Here is a 24758-nt window from a genome sequence, read left to right on the forward strand (position 1 = left end):
GCTTTTAGAAATAATTTTGAATTTTTCTAACATGAGAAATTATTTGCTCTTATTCCAGTAAGCATGAGAAATTTTCCATTTGCTAATAATTAAGCATGATCAGTTTCCTTTGCCATTAGATGTGCACGGTGATACTTTCTAGTCTCTTTTGCTATTAGAATATCTTTGCATGAAGATTTATGTTAAGCTTTGTATACAAATTTTCAGTACGTAGGGTGTGTTCTAATGCACACCAAGTGCTTGATAAAATGCTTAGCAATATAATGCTACAGTAGGCATTTTAATAGCTCAGTAAATGCAGTAGAAGCATTTAAAATAACTTATTTAGTCTTGCTTCAGCTTATATGGGACTACGGTCCAATGGGTGGGCTCCCACAGTCGCCTCTAGGTTCAGATAACCTAGTAAAAGCAAGATAAGTTAATTAGTTTAAGATCCAGTATTTTACTTTTAGCAGTGGCACTGTACTGGACCAGATGTCCATTGGGTTGGGCTCCCACAGTCGCCCCTAGGTTTAGATAACCTAGTAAACCTTACTAGACTCGGAACTTGCAATCCCGGGTTTAGTTAGGGATGCGCGCACAACAAGTATAGTTGCCGGGCCCATCAGCAGCATGATTATTATTTTAATCTATTATGTAAATAGTTTTCAAAACTTCACAAATTAGTTATGTGAATACAAGTTAGACTCGGTTTAGCATTAATTAGTTTAGCTTAGGTATCAATTCAGTTTCTTATTGATACACATGATAGTTCTATGATTAGCTATACATGTTTAGTATTTCAGTTAGTTAGATTCCCTTGCTATTTATGAGCATGATTATCTTTACATGTTAGCTTTTCTGTTAGTTGATTTCTTTGCTATTTATGAGCATGAGTAGCTTTACATGTTAGCATTCAGTTTTAGCATGTTTTTATTTGTATACATGCATATCGAGTTTTTGTGAGTAGATAGCGCTCACTAAGCTTTATGCTTATAGACTGCATTTCCTCCTACTGCAGATAAAGGAAAAGCTAAGGTATGAAAGGAAGGCGACAAGGTGGTGGTGATGAAGGTGTGTGATGGCTGGACTATGGAGAGATCATGAGTTTGCTAAGGAGTTGTTAAAACTTACCTGATTAAAGTTTCCTTTTCTTTTCTCCTTAATGCCATGGTGAAGTTGAGATTGTAATTGAGTCCATTCCGCACTTTGTTATGTTTTATTGTTGGAGTATTATCTGTTTACTATTGCTAGAGTAGTTTCATTCTTCTTATTGAGTTATTATACTGCGTGGTTGAGTGATTATATGTTCCAGCCGCCTGTGGCTGAGTATATATTATTTGTATTGTTGATTTGGTCACCGGTACAGGGGAGACTCTGCCGAAATTTTTCGGTAGGGTTTCCATGTGATTTTTTAATCATACCGGTTAAGTAGAGTTAGCAGTCAAGTAACGGTCATCCTTAGAGTGTAGTAGTAGTAAGAAGGGTGGTCGTTACACTGAGCCCCTACCACCACTACCTGCTGATGATGATCAGACCTGATCATGTTACATACACTACTATGCATTGTATACTATTTGACTTACTATCTTCAGTCAGTTTTCTCTCTTTTTAGTCTATTTGTTAAATTAGGAGTGTGTTTCATAGACTAGGACCACTATTTTCAAAATTATTTTCAAATAATTTATAAATTCTAGGGTAAAATTTTTCATACATTGTTCTCAAAATTCTCTTATTCCTAGAATTTTCAAAATCAATTTTAGCCTTAGCCTAGATCAAATCCATAGAAAACATGTTCCTATAGATTTAGGATTTGAGCATCACCAACATATTAGGGCTACCTTGTTTGTGTATTGCCAAACTTAGAAAGGTGTGAGATGCATAGGCAAATTGCCTGGACCTAAGATGCTTGTATCAGTGTATCAACATAAGTCTGGGCGTTAAATACCAAAATTATAGTGATCAGGTTAAGTAATCCAATTTAGTCAAACACTAACTGGATAAGAAGACTTAACCTGACTAACCAAGTGAACGCTGCTATTTTCTGATAATTAGTTAATAATTAACGGTTAGACAGTTAAGGACAGATTATAGTTGATTAGCTTATTTTAAACTAATCTCAGGTTCAGGGGGAGAAATTGATTTTCAAGTTTTTCTAAATTTTTTTTTCAAATCAAACTTATGCTTTTCATAAATCCACCTTTGAAAATATGTTTTGGAAAATTGATATTTCTCAAGTTTTGAAAAATAAATTTGGCAACAATTTTAATTTTTTTTGTAAACTACTTAAACCATCTTTTTGAAAAGCTTTACAACACTTAGTATTTTAAATTTTATTCTTGAGTTTTGTTGCAAAACCTAGCATCTTCAAAATTTTATTTATGGAAAACTTATGTTTTTCCTCACAGTTCTTTTAAGCATCTTCAAAGCTTTTTTTTAGATTTTAAAAATTATTCTTAGCCCTGTGAAAATCCTGATATGAGTGTTGTAACAATTTTTGATAGATATCTTTAAAAATCAATTTAAAACCCATTTCCATGTTTGAAAATTACTTTGAAAAAATATCTTGTAAAAATCTTATTATTTTCAAAGCTTCTTAAAAATCGACTCTATACTTAGTTCTATTCTAAAATAGGTTGTAAAGATAATAGTTTTTGAAACTATTTTAAAATCCTTTATAGTAATAAAAGTTTTTTTTAACTCCCCCAAGTAATCCTGGAACTTATCCTATTGTCATTTTTTTTTACTTAGCATATTTTTTTTCTTAGCTGTCTATTCATGTTTTTGATTCATGTTTTTGATGAATGACAAAGGGGGAGGGTTGGGGGACTAAGTTAGCAAACATGATTAAGTTAGCAAACATCGAAATTCCAATAACTAACACCAACATTTGAATATTATTTGTCTATTGATTAATTTAACTATCATTTTTCTATTTATGCTTGTATTTTTTTTCCTAACTTAACTCAGGTTGTTATTACATCAAAAATGGGAGAATATTGGTGCAGTTTACACTAACGGTCTAACTTAGGTTTTGATGAATGACAAATAGGTTATGTTATGTTTTGTTGTGATCTAACCACTTGATTAAGTGTGCAGGAGACGTTCAGATAGGTCGATGGGCTGACCAGATATCTAGCAGGAAATCCATCTACGTCAACGAGCTGACCGAATAGCTAGTACAAAATCCAGATAGGTCTACGGGCTGACCGAATATCTGACAAGAAATCTAGCTATGTCAATGGGTTGACCGGATAGATGGTATGAAGTCTAGATACGTCGATGGATTGACCAGATGTTTGGCAAGTTGGTAAGTTAAGGTAAGTCTTTGGAGGAGAGTGACCTTGTGAGGACACATCTTGGTTGAGGGACAGTAGGCGTCGGTCCAGTTTAGATCTATTTAGGATCCCTAAACTGAGACTTTGACTAGTTCCTGGTCCTGGGAAGATAGGAACTAATTACTACTTTTTATTATTAATTACTGTTCTAATATTTTTTTTGCAGCGTATTTGGATAAATGTTGTTTTGCAAGATAAAAGGAGGGATAAACAGTGTCTGAAGGCACCTTCAAATAGTGAAGGCGCCTTCGTACTGTTCATAGAAGGTGCCTTCACTGGCTATAGAAGGTGCCTTCCATAGGGTAAAATTTTGACCTCACCGTGGATAAGTGTCGAGCTGTTCGGGATCAATTTTAACCCATTAGAGGTGCCTTTAACGACTATGGAAGATGTCTTCCATGCTTTATATAAGGAAGTCTCGAGAAGGCATTCATATAACACTGATATACGAGCTACCGCACATCCATTTGAGCTTCCAACTACCCAGGCTTCTGCTACGACTCTACTGTGAAGCTGCTATGCCCGACCATTGCTCCGAGAACTTTCGATCATGGCCAACAGACTGACACCGACACACGAGTACTCCTACTTCTATTTCTAAAGTGTCAATAACATTCCATTTATATACTTGATTATTACAAAAAGATAAGTATAGTGTGTTGCACTTGTTCAAACTTTCTTTGTACTTGATTTCCTCTTCCGGAGGTACCGGAAGAGGCCTTTAATGAATTACCCATTGATAGGTTCGCGAGACCTGGGTCTTAAAGTAGGAGTCGTCGAAGGCTCCAAACCAAGTAAACCGCTTGTGTCTTTCTCATGTCTTTTTAATTTTGATTTCATTCGTACTTTCCGCTGCACGTACTTGTGATTTTAAAACTGATAAAATGAGTTTTTGAAAACCACATGATTCACCCCCTTCTCATGTACGATCGATCTAACAAGATGACGAGTAGGGTGTTAGCATATGTGGAGCAGTATGATTATACAAGATATGGGATTTGGGTGGGGCTGTATAATACGATGAGATATAATGATGTGATATTTTCTCTACCATGACTTGACATCCAATTAACGAGGAAAGATATATTATTTCTCAAGTAACATTATAAGAGGAGCTTGCCCCCGCGGGCATAGGTACACCTATGCATACATGCACACATATACTCTTCATTCATTGTTCATCTTCTCCTTCTCTCCTGTCAGTGATTGACTTAAGCATTAGAGTGGATGAGTCAGGCATCCCTGACCTCCACTCTAATTCTCTTATTCTCTCTTGTAGACTTTAGAGACTCTCTTGGTGGTCGACCCCCCCTTTCTTCTTCAACATTCGGTGACTTGGTCAACATCGAATACACCTCATCGGTGGCTCACCGACGATCTCAGACAAGAACAACAATAAAATTGGTGACTGAAATTGTTTTCAATCATTAATTTAGCCACGAGATTATAATTTTGTCGCTAATTTCATAGCTATTAACCACAAATAATAAATAAATTATTTAATTAGTGATAGATAAATACTTTTCATCACTAAATCAACTATGGAAATTAACTTCGTTGCTAAATTAGCGACGAAATTAAATTCCATCGCTAAATCAATGATGAAAATAAATATCTATCGCTAAATCAACAATGAAATTAAATTTCCATTTCTAATTTAGCGATAGATATTTAATTCTATCTCTAATTGAGTGACGAAACTAATTTTCGTCGCTAAAACATCAATGAAATTAAATATTTTGCTAAATCAGTGAAGGGATTAATTTTCGTCGCTAATTTAGCCAAAGATATTTAATTTTATCACTAATTTAATGATGTAAATTTAATTCGGTCATTGATTTAGGATCATATTAGGGTTTCTTGATTTTTTTTCTCTCCTCTCGCTCTTTCGATCCTCTCCCTCCGACCAATTCCCAATCTCAGACGCCCATCACAATCTCTTCTCTAGCATGTGGGTAAACATCTCCCCTTTCCTCTCTGGTGCTGTGCTAGTGAGGTCGCCCCTCTCGGGACGGACAGTTGTCTACCACATAGTGGTGTTATTTTTGAATGTTGAATGAATTGAATGTTTTGTTGTAAATGTTGAATGTTGTGATTAATGTATTGCCAGATTTGAATTGATTTCAAGGAAATTTATGTCAAAAGTTTTTGTTGAAATTAGCTATGGAAAATTGAGTTCCGTCTCTAATTTAGTGACAAAATTTTGAATTCCATTGCTAATTTAGAAACGAAGATTAAAATCCATCTCCAATTTATTTCTGTTACTAATTTAGTGACGACATATTAATTTTCGTCGTTGAATTAGCGATGGATTTTTATTTTCATCGGTATCTTTAGCGACGGAGTTTTAATTCGTGGCCAATGGAAAGGCAGAGTTCCATCTGCTCAACATTCTGACACCCCAGGAGGTAAGTCAGATCGGAAGCTACGACTCCGACAAAGACCTCTGAGAAAATTTCTTGGAGCTCCACGAAGGCACCTCAGAAGCAAAGTTAGGAGGCGCGACATTCTCAGGACTTAACTTACAAATCTCCGAATGAACAATGGCTAGAAGGTAGCGCAACTCCAAGCAAGAATCAAGGAACTAATAACTCAACTTAACACCCTCAGAGAATCGGTAACAAACTGAGACTCGATCCGATATGCACTCAACACCTTTCCAAGAACTCCAGAATGAGCTTCCTTAGTAGATGCATACTCCATCTCTAAGGACTTTGAGGTAAGTACGTTAGAAAATTTATTCTCTACCTTCGAACTTCACGAATCTCGAATTGCAGAACCTAAACAAATAGAGAAGTCAAATCTTAATGTTGCCATACAAGCCGAGATGGACGATCCCGACTCTGAAGTGTCAATCGACGAAATTGAAGCGACGCTATTGGTAAGAAAGTTAAATAAGTTTATTAAGATTAATAAATCTATATCGCAGTCGAGAAAGTATCAACGCAACAGAAGGACGGTCTGATGCTACAACTGCAATGAGGAAGGGCACATCATGGATGATTGCCTAAAATTAAATAAAAGGGACAAGGAGAAGTCTCAAAGATCGACGTCCTCTAAACGCAAGATTCTAAAGGCTACATGGGATGAATCAGCATCCTCCGAATCAGAAGTCGAAGCCTTCTCAGGAGTAGCACTGATGGTCAACCATCAAATTGAAGGAGAAACCATCTCAGAGATGAGCATAGATGAAAGGGGAGAATTATCAGAAGAAAGCTACGATGAAAGGGGAGCATCAAAAATTGAGGTAAGTAAGGTACACACTCTAACCCCTAAACAGTCTTTTCATTTTATCAAAATTCTTACAAAAGCCTTAGTAAAATCAAAAACTGATGCATGCTTTAAACCAAACAAATTGATAATCTGAAACTGATGCATGCTTTAAACCAAACAAATTTCAAAAATCAAAGCTTAGAATTTATGGAAAGTTGAATTGGTATATTAGAAAACATCAGGGACAACTTAAAAAAGTTTCCAAAAATTATGTACATCCTAAATACTTGATTAATCCAATAGGAAGGAACTTATACTGGGGTTCAAAATCTTTTCTAGAATAAATTTATGTAAGTTAGTGCTTTCAGCAAGAAAAATTAAATAGTTAATTTCTTTATGAGACTTTGTCTAAGAAAGTAGTTGTTGCTCCAATAACCAAGAAGGCCTAGTGCCTCGCCACTGCTTGGAAGCCAAAATATTGAAATAAAATGTTTAATTAACTTACTGATAAAGCATGAAAATAGAAATTAGATAATGCTTTAACAAGTTTTTTTTAACATTTTTTTTGGAAATTTCTCAAAAATATTTTGTTTAAATTGCCTAAAAATTAGAGTTCTTTGTTAACTTAGAATTGATTTTTAAAAATTCCTACCCCGTTTTTCCTATGATCAAAGGGGGAGAGATAGGAACAAGTTTAGGGGGAGTTAATATTTTTTTTTAAAAAAAAATTGGTACTTAAAAAAAAATTGGGTAGGAACGAGTTAATATTTTTTTTCTTAGAAAATTGCAAATTCTATTATTACAATCTTTATACTTAAAATGCTACTTTAGTAATTTATTAAATTACTTCTTGTCTGTTTTTACCCTAACTTGAACTTGGGTTGATGCACATCAAAAAGGGGAAGATTGTTGGTCCCTGTGGTTATTTTGATGTGATCAACCAAGTTAGGTTAGGTCCTGTTTGGTTTTGATCCCTGTGTCTAAGTGTGCAGGAGCTTAGGAGCACAGGAAGTCGAGCGGAAGACGCAAGCTAGTGAGAAGGCCGGCACAGGAAGGGAGCCGATGGGCTCGGTGCGTCCGAAGGATGAAAAAGCTACAGAAAAGTACACCGGTAGACGAGAAGAACGTGTGCGACATTCGAGGGACGAGAAGCCGGGGCAGAAGTCTACTCGAGGAGAAGGTCAGAAATTGGATTCGAGTGAGCCCTATTTCTGTTAGCCACAATCACCCAATCAAATGGAACTTCGAAAGCTGAAAATGAGAGGAAGAAGTACTGGAAAAATAGTTGGAGGCACCCTCAACAGTCGTTAGAGGTGTCTCCAACTTCAGCATGCTGAAGGCGCCCTCAATGGCATTGAGGGCTCCCTCAACAGCCTTGGAGGCACCCTCAATGCCTTTGAGGGCGCCCTAGACCTGGCCAACTTGGCTGTTGACGAGCGGATAAAATTGTATCCGCTCATCCCCTTGGAGGCACCCTCAACCCCTTTGGAGGCATCCTCAAGACTCGAGATAGGATTTCCAAGAGCTATATAAAGACCCCTGGAGCTAGGAATTAATCATTCAACTCTGTATTCAATTTCCTAGCAACTCTTGAGCTCTTTAAATGTGTAAAAGACTTTTCCGCCTTCAGAGAAGGAGATTCTTAGTGTGCTGTTCAACCGCCTTGGATTTACGACCATCTGGGTTGTAACCAAGTCAAATTGCTGAGTCTTCTTTCTTTCTTTTCTGCTATTTGATTTTATTCTACTGTTTCTATTTTAAGAGTTGAAAGCACGAGGATGGTATATTTTATTTTGCAGGCAATTCACCCCTCCCAGCTTGCCGGCCCCGCTGCATCAACACCTTTACCATTCAGATTGTGAGGATTCGAGCATTAGAAGTCAAGGATGAAATACTTCCTTATGATGGACATAGAGCAATGGTTTGCTCTAATGGAAAGATTTGAAACTTCGCGAGATACAAAAGAAAAATTTGTTCAGAGGAATAAATGGACTAAGGAGCAAGTTCAAAAATATGAGGCAAATGAAAAGATAACTACATTATTATCAAGTATTTTACCTAACAATATCTTGTGCAAGATAGGTCAATATCAGGATGCAAATGATCTATGGAACAAGTTTGCAAAACTTTATGAAGATATGACCTCAACGCAAAGTGAAAATGAGCCCAAGGAAGGAGACTCGTTGACACTAGAGCAAGTGGACTTGGAGGTTGAGAGATGCTCAACATCTGAGATGGAAGATGAAGAAGCATCATCTTAATGATTAAGGGGGAGTGTAGGCTATTGACATTGGAACAAGAAAAACCCTCGACATCCAAAGCCAATGAGGATGAATGTTCCACCTCTATGAGTGAAGATAGCTCTAACTCAAGAAGGTATAATAATTTTGTGTATTAAAAATAAAGAGTATATATTGTGTTTTGAGTGTAGAGAAAGAGGACAATATAAGAGCAAGTGTCCCAAATTGATGAAGAAGAAAGTGCAATTGGCACCAAGGTGAAAGAGAAGTCAAGAGATGTTAGCCCCATGATACGAAAGGTCAAGGAACACATTGTGTATTTCACATGTATTTAAAAGGGATATTACCAAAATCAATGTCCAAGGGGGAGGAATCAAAGAAAAGAAAAGGGTGGGAACTCAAGTTTAGAGGGAGCACCTAAGGCAAGATCCAAGGTACTATTAATTAATAATATTTATTTATTTCAAGATAAAAAAGCATGCTAGAAATAATTTTTATATTCTTATAGCTCATTATCATGAAAATAGGATGCATGATCATTATAATGATAATTATAAATTATATCATGCTAGAACAACCTCACCTAAGGATAGAAAAGATCTAGGAGCCCCTAGGGCAATGATGTAATGGTTAGACCCTCCAATAGATAATCATGGGATCTAAAATTCAAGTTTTAGCTATGACACATTGTAGGGGATTTTCACTCTAGTGAGAAGTGGGTCTAAGAATAATTGTCATTTAGATAAGCCTCTATGAGTACTTCTCGATTTACCTTGATGGCCAGTGAGAAACTTTCATGGGATCAGGTTGGTCACCTCTAGGGTTAGTCAATTCAAAGAGCTGGATACCTAGATTACCCAAAAAAAAAAAGAGAAGAAAATATCTAGGCAAAACTGTCAAGAAAATTAGACATATGCCTAGAAAAAGAAATATCCAAGGCAGTAATGAAAAATCAAAATTTGAGGATTGAAAATTAAGTCTTGATGTCAAGACTTAATAAGCTAGAGAAGACCCTTAGTAAGATGGAAATAATGTTTAAAGGTTCAAAGAAACAAGATTTAAGCTTAAATAGACAAGAGTACATCTAAAGGTAAGAAAGGTTTAGGATACAAATCTAAGTCCAAGGAAAGTATGACCTCATACCATAGAGTTTCATATAACTAGGAAACTAACCCTAGGTCTAGAAGTCAAGTCAAGGTTATGAGGTTATTCCTAGTGTTGATCTTAAGGAGGCTAGTATGACTAAAGCTTCAAAGAAGTATAGGAAAGTCATTAGAAAGGTATCTAGAGAGATTATCCTTAGTGAATATCTAGTACACCCAAGGATCTCCAATAGATTTTGAGTTTCTAAAAGTGTGATCTCTTCACACTAGATGGGTATAATGTGTGTCAACTCTAATTGGAAGGGTAGTTAACCCAACCATGATGAAATTGACATTTTTATAGCATTATCAAGGAATTGTGATATTTTAAAAATGAGAAATTAATTTTTATCCTTGAAGAGTTTATATCGTGCCAATAAAAATTTAAGGTATTGAGATTAATTAAATTGACACAAATATGATAAAATTCAAAAGTGTGTAAAGTTGAGATTTTGGCACATTTGAGGGAGATAGGGCCGCCATGTCAAATCATGAATTTGACATAGTGATTAGTTGGTGACACTTAAATAAAAATCTAGGTATTTTCTTATGAGTCATAACTATCATATTTGTGTGTCCTATCACATGTCATGACATCATATTATACATTTATCTTACCATAAAAATAATACATGTCATGTCATACATGTATCATTAAGTTTGTTAGCTTTCTTTATGATGTTATGCACTTGATGAATGTAATAATCATTTACATACATAAATTTTAATTTCTTAAAATTAAGGATAATGACATTAGTTGACATCCTAGGTAGGATGATCAAGTTTAAAATGCTTAGTTAAAAATGCATGATCCCTTAGCTTAGGAAAAACCTATTTTACATCTCATAAAAATCATATAATGACTTGTATGTATATTGAGATATATTAGATATAAGTGAGATGTTAGGATAATGAACTAAGTTCAAAATACAATTTAATGTATCAAAATGAACTTTAGTTTCATTAAATCAAAATAAATTTAATGCAAACTAACCATGGGGAAAGCTAATGTACAAGTCGTGCATATTTATCTCATAGCTCATGGTTGGAAATTATGTTTAAAAATTAAACTATTTCAGAATTATTTAAGAAAATCTCAGTGAAGCTTATTTATTGATAGGAATCATCATTGATTATTTTAGAAAATCTTAATGATTAATTTGAAGTTTTCAATAGTTTCCGATTTTGTACCATTATTTGAAAATAAGATGTATTTTTATACAAAACTATTTTTCCATATTAGTAATTGATATAAGTAATGTCTATATGAAATTTCATGATTTTTTTTAAAAAAAATATGGAATTGCTGATGCATTTTTGATATTAGGTCTTAAAATTAAAATTGTAGTTTTCAGAATATTAGTAAACTTATTCAGAAAATCAATTGAATGGATTCTATGTTTTTGACTAAAATAGATTTGTTTAAGTCATTTATGCTCAATCTTAGATATCTTAACTATTATTAACCCTCTGATTTGCTTGAATAAGTATTTAAAGGTGATTTTCTTGGTGAAAATGAAAAAGGAAAGTTAAAAGAAGAAAAATGAGGACTTGAGGGGAGGTTTAAATTCAAGGTTGAATCTTTTACCTCATGACTTAGATTTTGAAACTTCCTAAAGATTTAGGAATCCAAATCGGTATTGGTGCAATGATTGAAGTTATAGCATGTTTTAAAAGGGAGGTTCTTAAAGACGTGATTTTGATAACAAAGGAGATTTGAAAGTTTAAGGAGAATGCAAGAATTTGAGTGAACAAAAGAAGGATAATGTGTATGCTCAAGATTGAGCATTGGAGACAATGGTAGGTATGAACCTTCATTGTGATGCTGAAAGTTTAAGATGAATAGATCTTGAGAAAAGATTTTTGATGTGTACAAATGAGGGAGAATATAGGGTTTAAGTTAAGAAACTCTCATTCACGTTTTGGCATGAGAAGAAGGATGAAGAAGGAAAGTTGGGCTAATGAGTTAGTTTAGCTTAAACATATTTTCAAATATCAAAAAATAAGAGATTGTTGGTGCAATCGACCTCAAGTCAAGGTTGACCAAGCTCAGGTTGACTATATTAGCAAGTAAGTCAAGGTTACAAGATACTTGACTATAAGAGAAATGCCCAAGTAGATCACCGAGGATCGAACACTTGATAATAAAAAATCCAATGGAAAGTTAACAAGAGAAAAGTCCAAGTGAGTCATCGAGGAACAAACACCTGGCATGAGATGGGAAGTCTAGGTGGATCATAGAAGATCTGACACTTGGTGATGATGGAAGTCTCGACAGGTGATGATAGATTGGATGCTAAGCAAAGAAAGTCCTAATAGGTTAAAGTCAACCAGATATTAGGCAATAGAAAGTCTTTGAAGGTAGTAAGGCTAGCTAGATGCAAGGTAAGGAAAGTTCAAGTAGGTTGAGGACTAAATTCTTGATGAGAGGTGGAAGTTTAAACCGATCGTTGGATTATATGCAAGGGTTATAATAATCCAGAAGCAAATCGATTCAACTAGTTGGGAAAAGAAATTGAATTGGTTTAATCCAGAAGAAAACTAATTCAACTGATTGGGAAAATCAGTTGAATCGATTTCATCCAGAAGCAGATCAATCGGCTGAATCGATGTAACGACCCGCCTTCTACTACTAAGCTGTAAGGCCGATCGCTACATTATGCTGTGCTAAATTACTATTGCGGAAATCTAGATTGATTAAAATTTTACTAAACTGATTACTGTAAAATCTAAACTTAATACTCTAAGTGTACCTAGAAGTTGTACACATGCTAGGGAAGATAATCTATGCCTCTCGGATGTCCTGCTAGCTGTAATCAGGCATTTCAATCGATCCATGAATCGATTGGGCTGTCGGATCGATCCAGTGATCGATCCAGCTTGATACTGGCACGGAGAAAAACCCTGGATCGGTCGGCTGACCGATCCATAAGCTACATTGCCAGTATGCGGTGGATCGGTCTCGACCGATCCAGAGCACACCGATCGGCCGATCGATGCTCACGATCGATCGGTGACCGATCGCTGAGCTTCGCACCGCATCGGATCGGTCGGCCGACCGATCCATAAACTTTCTGTTCGTGACTGGATCGACCGATCCACCGATTCGATCGATCAGATCGATCTGGGTTTCTGATTTCGAATCAGAACCCTGATTTCAGCACTAGTTCGTGCCAAAATCTCACATAAGAGTTCTAAAAGTAATTGAAATAAGTTCTAACATCTATTAACTAGCATTCCAACATAATTACTAACAACTTAAACAAATCTTCCATGGTTTAAACATTCTAAGGTCTGAAAGTGCATAAAGGTACTTGAGAAAAGAAACTAAGTTCTCAATTTGCTAAACTCCCTAAGGATCTTCATTCCAGGTTCCTGCCACACACACCATCACTGCATCGAACTTCAGCTTCCTCTGCTAATCCATTTTCCCTTTATCTTTATCTGCAGTATAAGGAAAAAGTATCTGTAAGCTTTAAGCTTAGTAAGAAACCATCTACCTCACAAAAACATGCAACGATGCAATCATGTCTTTAAAGAATGCTATTTACAAACATGCACTGAATTTGTTAAAGCATGGCATACTGAAGTTACATGGCATAAATACTGAAACATGGCATGCATAATAAAATCTAAGCATGGAGCTATCTCATGGTATCAACTAGGAGAAAATAAGCTGAAACTGTAACTGAAACTGAGCTAAAACTGAGCTAGTACTGATCTTAAACTATAATCACATAACTAGATTATGAGTTTGAAAGCTATTATCATAATAAGTGAAAATACATAATCATGTTGCTAGTGGGCCCGGCAACTGTGCGCGCATCCCTAACTAGACCCGGGTTTGCAAGTCCCAAATTTAGTAGGGTTACTAGGTTGTCTGAACCTAGGGACGACTGTGGGAGCCCAACCCAATGGATATCTAATCCAGTACAGTGCCAATGAAAATAAAATACTGAATATAGCTACTAGTTGCTTATTTTACTGTTTCTAGGTTATCTGAACCTAGAACTAGGTTATCTGAACCTAGAGGCGACTGTGGAAGCCCACCCATTGGACCGTAATCCCATGTAAGCTGAAACTAGACTAATATACTGATTTAAATGCTACTAATGCATTTAACTGAGCTGTTAAAAATATCTGAGGTGGTATTTAGCTACACTAATCATTTTGTCGAACACTTGGTGTGCCCCAACTCTCCCCTCTAATAGGGAGACCACCTCTAGGCACCCGACAACGTCTAGAGCCTCCAACTGAAGGAGAATAACGTGTCTGGCCCATCTAGAGGTGCTCAACTAGATCCCTAGTCTGCGAGGAGGGTTTAAACACACCCTGGGCGCCGAAAAATCTGCATATAGCTAAACTAAAGGCATGCAATCAAACGAAAGCTACTTATACTGCAGGTGAGGGGTTTCTTACCTCCTGTTCATAATTTCTTACGATTATAATCGCTAGGTTTCACGGAGGAGAGATCTCTTCAACGATCTTCTCGCGTCTATGCGTTCCTCTCGCGGAGGGGAGCGCCCTCGTGCCTTTGATGTTGCCGGGAGGTGCTCCTAGGGCCCTTGGCTTGGTGCGCCGAGAGAAGGAGGAGGAAAGGAGAGGGGCGGAGTGAGGTTAGGGTAAGGAGAAGAAGTTCACGGTGGAAACCAAAAATATCACCCTCACTTAATTATTTTCTATTTATATTAAGTGATAATTCCGGCCTAACTCTAATATAAATTTAATTGCCTCCCTTTCCTTTCAGCACGGCCCTGCTGGGTTCAACTGGTTACTAGTATTATCCGTAAACCATAGGTCTCGGGTTCAATCCCCGCTTAGGTCATTTTCGTTTTCTATTTATTTTTGCTACTTCTGCTGCCCTAAAAATTCCGGAGAAATATCTAAAAATTCCAGAATAATTATAGAATATTTCTAATATAGTTTTGAAAATTTTCGGGCGTTACAATCGAAAAATAAGTCAAATCAATTTGATCTAGTAGACAGCAGAAGCAAATTGATTCAGAAAAGTCAATCAAATCGATTTGAACCAGAGGCAAATCAACTCAACTAATTGATAAAATCAATAGAATAATAGGCAAAAATCAGCCCGAGTAGCACCCTTTAAAAGGTAATTCGAAGAGGTTTGAAGGTGTCAATTCTTAGAGGTTTGAGGGTGGAGTGTTGTTGCATTTCCAGACTAACAAGAGACATTTTGAATCTATCAACAACGATCAAAGTGAAGTTCTCATCTTATAAAGTTGTTTTGCTTTCATTTATAAGTTGTATTTGCTTTTGTTATTGTATTGTTGTGAATTTGTTGTAAGAGGTTTCTCCACCTCCGGAAGATTTGTGAGAAACAGAAAGTTCTTAGTGGAAGTGGAGAGTTAGGAGTAGACCCTTGGATTAGTCATCTGAAGAAGACAATAGCAAATAAAATCCAAGTGTTGTGCATGTAGAGTCAGTTTTGAATCAAAGTTTCCATTGTGCATACAAACAACAAGCACAAGATTGAGATGAAGTGATTGGAGCTATTCGCCCCCTCCCCTCTCTAACTCGCATAGGTCCTAACATCTAATTCTTTTTTATTTTATATGTGCAATACCGGTTCTATTGTATTTTTTTTGTTATTTATAAGGATGACATTATAATTACAATTTACAAAGATAGAGAAGACGCTCCTACTCTACTCCACCTTTTTAATCAAAAATTTTCTATTGAAGATTTAGAAAATGCTCGATTCATTCTTAGTATTGAGCTTCTTTCACATTACGAAGATTCTCTTTATTTAGAGCAAATACATTACTCACATTTTTTAATGAGCTAAAATATTAAAGGACGATGCATGTCATGTCTCACACTAATGATTGAAAGTATCCTCTCTACATTTTTGTCCTTCCTTTCCCTATTATGTCTAATTTCAAAATCTATCAAAGCATTTTAGGAGCCTTACATTATGTTACCATAACATGGCCTAATATTGTATTCATCGTCAACTATGCCTACCGGTTTATGCACACACCTATTGATAAAAGGTGTTAAAAAATTCATTGCTACCTCAAAAGTATTATTATGCATAAGGATCTTCTTAAATCAAAGCATTAGATACATATCTTATAAAGTGATGTAAATTAGGCTAATTCTCTTGAAGATAGACTCTACTAGTATATGCAATACTTCTAAAACAAAATTTAATTTCATGATATTCTAAAAAGCAACATACAATGTTTCATTTAGATATTAAAGTTGAGCATAAAATCATTATCAATGTAGCATCCAAGGTTATTTAGTTTCAATATCTTCTCTTTAATTAGCTACATTTGTCTATTAATATTGTACCTAAAATTTGCTATGATAATACTGGAGCATATCTTACTTTGAATATAATTTTCTTTGTGACATTTTCGCTAGCTCTTTATCCAAATATCATTTTAGCATGTTGATGATCAAACTTAATGGCCTCTTGCACTAAAAGAGAATCAGGATTACCAATGAAATTCCTGACATAAATTAAATTCCATCGATAATTATCGATAGAATTTAATTTCTATCAGACCGCTTAGGACTACCGATGGAATATTTTTTTCCATCAGTAATATCAAGTAAATTCTCAATGGAAATCATATTTTGTCGATAATATCGATAAAATTTGATTTATGCCGACATAACTTGGGGGTACCAACGGAATTGTTATTCGATTGGTAATATCAAATACAACTACTGACGAAATCTATATTCCAGTGGTAATTTCAAATGTACTTACCGACAGAATATAGATTCCGTCAGTAATATCCGATGGACTACCGACGGAATCTTATTCCATCAATAAGTCTGATTAAAATTAGGGCATCACTTTGATTTCCTTTTCCTCACGCGTGGCTTCAACTTCTCCCCAAATCTCCAGCACTCCGGTGATTCTTCGATAAGTCTCTCTGCCCACCTCTCTCCCTCTTCCCGACACCGGTAGCGACTGGTGGCTAGCATAACACGCAATTGGTGACTATGTTGGTTGCCACAACATGGCTAGCGGTTGTGTCGATCGACAGGACGTGGCTAGCGACTATCACGCAACTGGCGATTGTGCGGCTGTGCCAGCAGCCAACGCCCAGCTGGAGGTTGTGCCGACCGCTAGCACCCGGTAGGTTGCTGTGCCGATCGTTAGCACCTAGCTAGCGGATGTACTGGTCGCCAACACCGGGCTGGCGGCTGTGCCGGCCGCCAGAACCGGACTAGTGGTTGTGCCAGTTGCTAGCACCCGACTGGTTGTTGTATCGGCCGCCAGCACCAGGCTGGCTACTGTGTCGACTACCAACACCCGACTGGCTTCTTTGTTGGCCGCCAGCACACAGGTTGGGTGGCCGGTAGTTGTTGGCCATGGCTGGCAACAAGGTCGGCTGCCACTTATTGGCCGCAGTTACCGGCTTGGCCGACAACTATTGGTCCTGCCATGAATTTGTCCTAGCTTGTCATTATTTATGATTAATTTAAGCAATTTTTTTAATATACTGCATTTGTCACTCTTCTTCTATTGGACTACACATTTTCATGTATAATTTATTAAATAGTATCTATATGTTAATTTACACGGATGAATTTAGAGATGAATAATATGATATAGTCATTTTATTATTTTAGTGTTGGTATATTTACATCTAAGATTATTTTTATTTCTTAATTTAATAGTTTATCAACTCATGTACTTTGTAACAAATTGTATAAAATTGTATTTTGATTAGGTGACAATGTATATGAATAAATCTTGGATGTCTAATAGATAAGATAATAGATTTATTAGAGATAATTTTATTGCTGAAGTTGAACAGTTTGTGAACTTTGCTAAGAGTCATCCAGAATGTATGAATGGTACCGAGTTATGGTGTCCTTGTAATCATTCCAAATGTAGAAATAGATCTTGCTATAATGAGGATATTATGAAAGTACATATATGTAATAATCATTTTGTGTCAAATTACTACAATTGGTACTGTCATGGAGAGTCTTATTTATATGAACCAATTGGATCTTCTGGTGGTTCATCATCTGGTATAACTGTTGTTAGGGAATCATCAAGTAATGATATTGCAATGTAATCAATGGTTCATGATTTGATTATTACAATATAGATAAAATACCAACATCTGAATATTAATAATTATATGAAATATTAAAGTCTAGTGAAAGAGAAGTATGAGAAGACGTTCCTTCTAGTCATTCCCAACTATCAGCTATTATAAGGTTATTGAATATAAAAGTAGAACATTTTTCAGAAACATGTTATGATGACATATATCCATTGATGCTAGAGTTGCTCCCTGTTAATAACATAATGACTGATAACTTCTACAGTACAAAAAAATTGGTTAGAGGTTTAGGTTTGCTTGTAAAAAAGATTGATTGTTGTATAAACAACTACATGATATTTTAGAATGAAGATAATGAACTGAGTGAGTGCAAAATTTATACTCACCCTCGTTATAAGCATGGCCCTCGCATACCAGGGAAGAAGAAGAAAAAAATTGCTTGGAAAGTGATGTATTACTTTTCGTTAACTACTAGACTTCAATGCTTATATGGATCTACCACTATAGCTTGCCACATGATATAACATCATGAACATGAGCATGAAGGAGGTATTAAGTGTCATCCTTGTGATTATCCTGCATGGAAATATTTTGATATTATATTTCCTTTCTTTGCAATGGAACCACATAATGTGAGATAGAGACTTTCCATAGATAAATTTCAATCATTTGATCAGTTGAGATACCAATATTCATCTTGGTTATTGATATTAACATCGTACAATTTAACACCATGGATATGCATGAAAGATGAATTTATATTTCTTACTGTGCTTATTCGTAATCTAACCAATCCCAAAGATAAAATAGATGTTTTCTTGCAGCCCCTGACTGCCGAGTTAACTGAATTATAAAATATAGGGTCAGTGACTTATGATGTTGCAAGTAAAACTAATTTTAGATTGTATATTACAGTATTATGGGTGATCAGTGATTTTTCAGCATACTCAATATTATCAAGATAGAGCACAAATGGTAAATTAGCATGCCCATATTGTATGACAAAGTTTGATGCATTTTCATTACCTTGTAGTGGGAAGGTATCTTGGTTTGATAATCATCGTAAATTTTTACTAGTTGATCACCCTTTTAGGTGAAATAAAAAAAAATCTTAAGAATATTGTAGTTAGAAAACCTCCTCCAATAGTCCATGATTCAAGTGAAGAAATTATTCAACAAATAGATAGTTATGGATTTCTTCTAGTATCTCAACTTGGTTCCAATGAAATAAAAAAATATATTGTAAGAATGTGCAAGTATGATTGGAAGAAAAGGAATATTTTTGGGGAGTTGCCTTATTAGAAGTATCTACTCATTCAACATAATTTACATGTTATGTGATCCTGTCTGAAGGCTATAAGAGGGTGTGCTGGCTTCGGTGAATGAAGAACGACGAACTTCTCAAGATTTGAAGCGACTCCTTGATGATCCTGCACACACTCAGATGATCCAACATAGCGTTAGTGACCTAAGACCAGAGTGGGAATTCCTAGCTAGGCCCTCTGACGCTCAAGTCAGCCTCCTTGCTCAAATAACAGTAATGACAAGTGTAAGAAAGTGGAACTACATATGCAAGTGCTTGTGTTTGCGTACCTTGCTAGCGGAGAGGATTCCCCTTTTTATACCACCTCACAACCTTCGCAATCATGAGGTGGTCCTTGGTTTGTTAGAGTTTGTTAGAAGATGAGAAAAGTACAACCTAGACTTCATGTAATATTCCTCTGAGGAATTTTTTTTCTACCCTAGATGTACCCTCTTTGTCGTTTATAACTTGAATCCGTGATATGATGACATATACAAAAGAGTACATCGCTGTAACCTATTAATGAATGAAGAAGCTTCGAGAGAATATTCCCCGATAGGTTTGTCAGGCTATCATAAAGTTATCGACTACTTGTCTACTAAATATATACTGGCCAATCCTTAAGTCGGTCATATCATGAGAACACTTTCTGTTGAATATATTTCGGTCGGTCATACATTAAGAATACCTTCTGTTGAGTATATCCTGGCCAGTCATGCACTTAAAATACCTTCTGCTGAATATATCCCAGTCGATCATGCATTAAGAATATCTTATGTTAAATATATCCCAGTCAGTCATGCATTAAGAACACTTTCTGTTGAATATATTCTGACCGATCATGAATTAAGAATACCTTCAGCTGAATATATCCTGGTCGGTCATGCATTAAGAATACCCTCTGCTGAATATATCCTGATCGGTCATGCATTAAGAATACCTTCTATTGAATATATCCCGGCCGGTCATGCATTAAGAATGCCTTCTATTGAATATATCCCGGCCAGTCATGCATTAAGAATACCTTCTATTGAATATATCACGACCGATCATGCATTAAGAATACCCTCTACTGAATATATCCTGATCGAACATGCATTAAAAATACCTTCTGTTGAATATATCCTGGCCGATCATATGCTAAAAGCTTTATAAGGCTGAGTGCCTTTAAGCTCGATTGAGCCTTGCCCGGTCGAGCACATACAAGCACCCTTACGCTCGTTCAGTTTTCACTCAGTCGACGTATGCTAGAAACTTTATAAGGCTGAGTGCCTTTAGGCTCGATCGGGCTTTGCCCTGTCGAGCGCATACAAGCACCCTTACGCTCATCTGGTCTTCACTCGGCCGAATGTATGCTAGAAACTTTATAAGGCTAAGTGCCTTTAGGCTCGATCAGGCTTTGCTCTGTCGAGCGCATACAAGCACTCTTACGCTCGTCCGGTCTTCACTAGGCCGAACGTATGCTAGAAACTTTATAAGCCTGAGTGCCTTTAGACTCGATTGGGCTTTACCCGGTCAAGCGCATACAAGCACCCTTACGCTCGTTCGGTCTTCAATTGGCCAAGCGTATGCTAGAAACTTTATAAGGTTGAGTGTCTTTATACTCGATCGAGCTTTGTCCGATCTAGTGCATACGAGCACCTTTATGTTCGTTTGGCCTTCGCTAGGCCGATTGTATATCAAAGAAGTTACAAGGCTGGATACCTTTTATCCCGGGCAGATTTATGTCTGTCTGGGTGCATGTAGAGAGCCTTGTATTCAATCAGTCAATACTCAACCGATTATACACTATAGATTAGATCACGCTAAGCATCTCTAGGCTCAGCCAGTCTTTTCCGTCCGAACATATACAAAGAACCTTATGCTCGACCAGGATTAGGCGTCACCCCATCCTCTCAACTTTGGCTTCCCCTTTATCTAAAGGGTTCGCTCACCATAACTCGTATCATCATGCATGTTGAGAAAAATTTCTTCAATAATATCTTCAATACTTGATGAATGTGCCTGAAAGAACTAAAGACACTGTAAAATCATATGAGGAATTTAAAAAACTAGTCAGCAAACCTGAGTTGTGTAACGACCCACCTTCATTACTACTCTCTAAGGTGACCGTTACTTAATTATTAACTCTACTTACTAGTGTAACTTATGCTAATATTAGCAATACTCAACTTTGTTACGCCCCCAGAGAAGTTCCTACCAAAAAATTTCGGCAGCATCTCCTCTGTACCGTTGACTATAAGGAGCATATATACACAAAAGAAATAACATCACCACGCAGTTTAATAAAAGCATATCATGCAAGTAATGAATAACGGAAACATAATGAAATACAACTTCTAACTCCAAAATTTTCTTATCAACCTAAATAAAGAATTAATCTAAACAAATTCTTAAACTAAGTCCCAAGGCTTCTATAGTCCACACATCACACATCCATCTGCACCTCGTTGTCGCCTTCCTTTGCTATAGCTTTTCCTTTTCTTTATCTGCAGTAAGAGGAAATACAACTATAAGCAAAATGCTTAGTAAGCGCTATCTAACTCACAAAAATCTCGATATACATGTACATATATCTATAACATAAACTAACTGAATGCTTACTGAAAACTACTCATGCTCATCTAATAGTAAAGGAATCAAACAGGCTGAAATGCTAAACATGTAAAGCTGCCCATGCTCTTCTAATAACAAAGGAATCAAACATACTGAAATGCTAAACATGTAAAACTGCTCATGCTCTTCTAATAGCAAATAACAGTAAGCTAATCTAAATAACATGCTAGCATAAAAGAAAACTAAACTTGCTGATTTTAAAACAAAGTGAAACTTATTTCATTTGTTCTAAACTTATTCTTTTATTTCACTTGTTTAAAACTTATACTTTAATACTTCAAAATAATAATCAACTTCTCTTGGGCCCAGGCGTAGTACCATCTTATGCGCGTTCCCTAATAGGTTGGGGTAGCGAGCCACCAATCCTAAAAGAGCAGACCTTGGTATACCAGGGCCAAGACCTTGGAATTGGATATATAGATTTGTTTAACGACAACCTTGGAAGTCGGGTACTAGCCTCTTCAAAGTAAAATATCTTAATTACTTCTTCTTTAAATGCCTTGGCATTTTAACAAGCACCTTGTGTGCCAAAATCCCTAAAGTCTTGACTTTGGGAACTACTTAAGGCTTTGGCCTTTTTCTTTTTTATTCTTTATCTTTCTTATACTTTTCTTAAACTCAAAATACTGTAATACTTAACAAGATCTGCACTATGATACTTAATAAATATCTGCACTGAAATGTTTAATAAAACTGTGCTGAGATGCTAAATAAAACAGCATTCTTATAAATAAAACCATTCATGCATATTGAGATGGCAAGAAAACTTAAATCTGAATGCCTGAAATAAATAATATACATAGCTGCTCATGTTAATCTAATAGCAAAGGGAAACTAGAAAGTATACCCGTGCATATCTAGTGGCAAAGGAAACTGGTCATGCTCAACTCATGGCAAATAAAAACTACACGTGCTCAATAATAGCAAATGAAAACTAGAAAATCTGCTCATGTACATCTATTGCTACACAAATAGAAATGCAAATAAAGAAAGGTTGTTCTAAGCCCTATATGAAATTGTTCTTGCTTGCAAATATGCAATTAAAGAAAAGCTGTTCTAAGCTCTAAACAGAGCTGTTCGTACTTGCAGAAATGCAAATAAAACTGGGATGCTAAAACGGAGATGTTAATTAAGGTAACAAAGAAATCTAAGTTTGATATGCTAACTTCAAGGCTGTTCTTTTCATTGCAGCGAGGAGAAAAACAGCAAGAGCTATAAATCTACAACATTTCACGCTCTAATAATTCAACAACAGGTCTATAACTGATATGGATCCAAAACATGCTTGTTCTTCTTGTTATGTTCCACGACACAAATCAACCAGAAATTACTGCTGTACAGAAAATACGAAGCAAGGAAAACAAAGCACACTAGCTACTCTTAAACTTCTAGCCATCCCAATGCTGTACAGGAAATCCAAAGCAAGGAAACAAAGCACACTAGCTGTACAGAAAATCCGAAAGCTTGGAGAAACCAATAAACACATAGTAGTGCATTCAATCGCAAGTAATATAGAATTTGCTACTGGAACCCCACAAGAATTACAATCCCTCTTCAGGTTCAGTACCACGGCAAGGAACAAAAGAAACCAAATTGCCGAAACCTACATGCTCAACATACTAATCCCTCTCATGTTCTTCCTTTGAAACCCACGGCAACAAGCCCTAAACCAAAAATCTTCACAGCATACTCAAAAAAACAAGGAAACACCAAATCAAATTCGGAACTACTCTTACCGCAGGTGAGTAGCAACTTACATTGGTTTCTCGGACTTACAATCCGAATTAGGCTTCTAGGGTTTTCGGAGGGGCTCGAGTTTTGCAGATTTTCGGCCGCTTCTTCGTGCCACAGATTCCCCTCGACGAAAGGATCATGACGGTGAAGAAGATCCTCGGAGTTAGCCACTCACCGGTCGCCGGAATGTAACCCTAAGCTCTTCTCTGTTTCCGCCCGAGCCACCGTCGCACGCGAGAGGAGGAAGGTGAGAAGAAATTGGTCTCGGGAAAATTAAGCCCTCTTTTTGTAACTAGGGCATTCTATTATTTAACTACTGTTTAAATATAATTCCGCCCCTTATTTGATCAGCATCATCCGCTTGGACACTTGGTCAGCCGGATTCGCTTAAGGTTCGGTTCGGCCAGAGGTCATGGGTTCGAACCTCGGCCGTACCTATTTATTTTTTGAAACTTCCTCCTCTTGGTAAAAATACAAACGAACTCCAAAAATTACATAAAAATACTCTAAAAATTTCTAAAAATCTCTAGAATATTTCTAAATCATTTCTAAATATTTTTTAATCACTATTAAGACTCGAAATGAGGAAATTTGGGTTGTTACAATTCCCCATACCTTATAAAAAGTTCGTCCTTGAACTTAGAATAATTCTGGATATTTCTGTCTCATGCTGTCCTCACGCTCCCAAGTAACTTCCTCGTGCTTCTGATTCTGCCAGATGACCTTCACTAGTGGCACTTCTTTGTTCCTTAGTCTCTTAACTTCTCTGTCCACTATCTGTGTAGGTCTACTCGCATTGCTAAGATCCTCCTGGATCTGCACTGACTGAGGCTGAATCACTTGGCTAGGGTTGTGGAGACACTTCTTTAGCATGGAGATATGAAATGCATTATGTATTGCTGACATGTCTTGTGGTAAGTCCAGCTTGTATGCTACTTTCCCAATCCTTTCTGTGATCAGGTAGGGTCCTACGTAGCGGGGACTTAACTTGCCCTTCTTGCCAAATCTCATCACTCCCTTCATCGGAGCAATTTTGAGAAAAACTGAATCCCCTACTTGGAACTCAAGTGGCCTACGATGTGTGTCAGCATAACTTTTCTGTCTACTTTAGGTGGTCTCAATTCTCTGTCTGA

Source organism: Zingiber officinale, chromosome 9A (genome assembly GCF_018446385.1).
Source record: "Zingiber officinale cultivar Zhangliang chromosome 9A, Zo_v1.1, whole genome shotgun sequence".
Taxonomy (NCBI): Eukaryota; Viridiplantae; Streptophyta; class Magnoliopsida; order Zingiberales; family Zingiberaceae; genus Zingiber; species Zingiber officinale.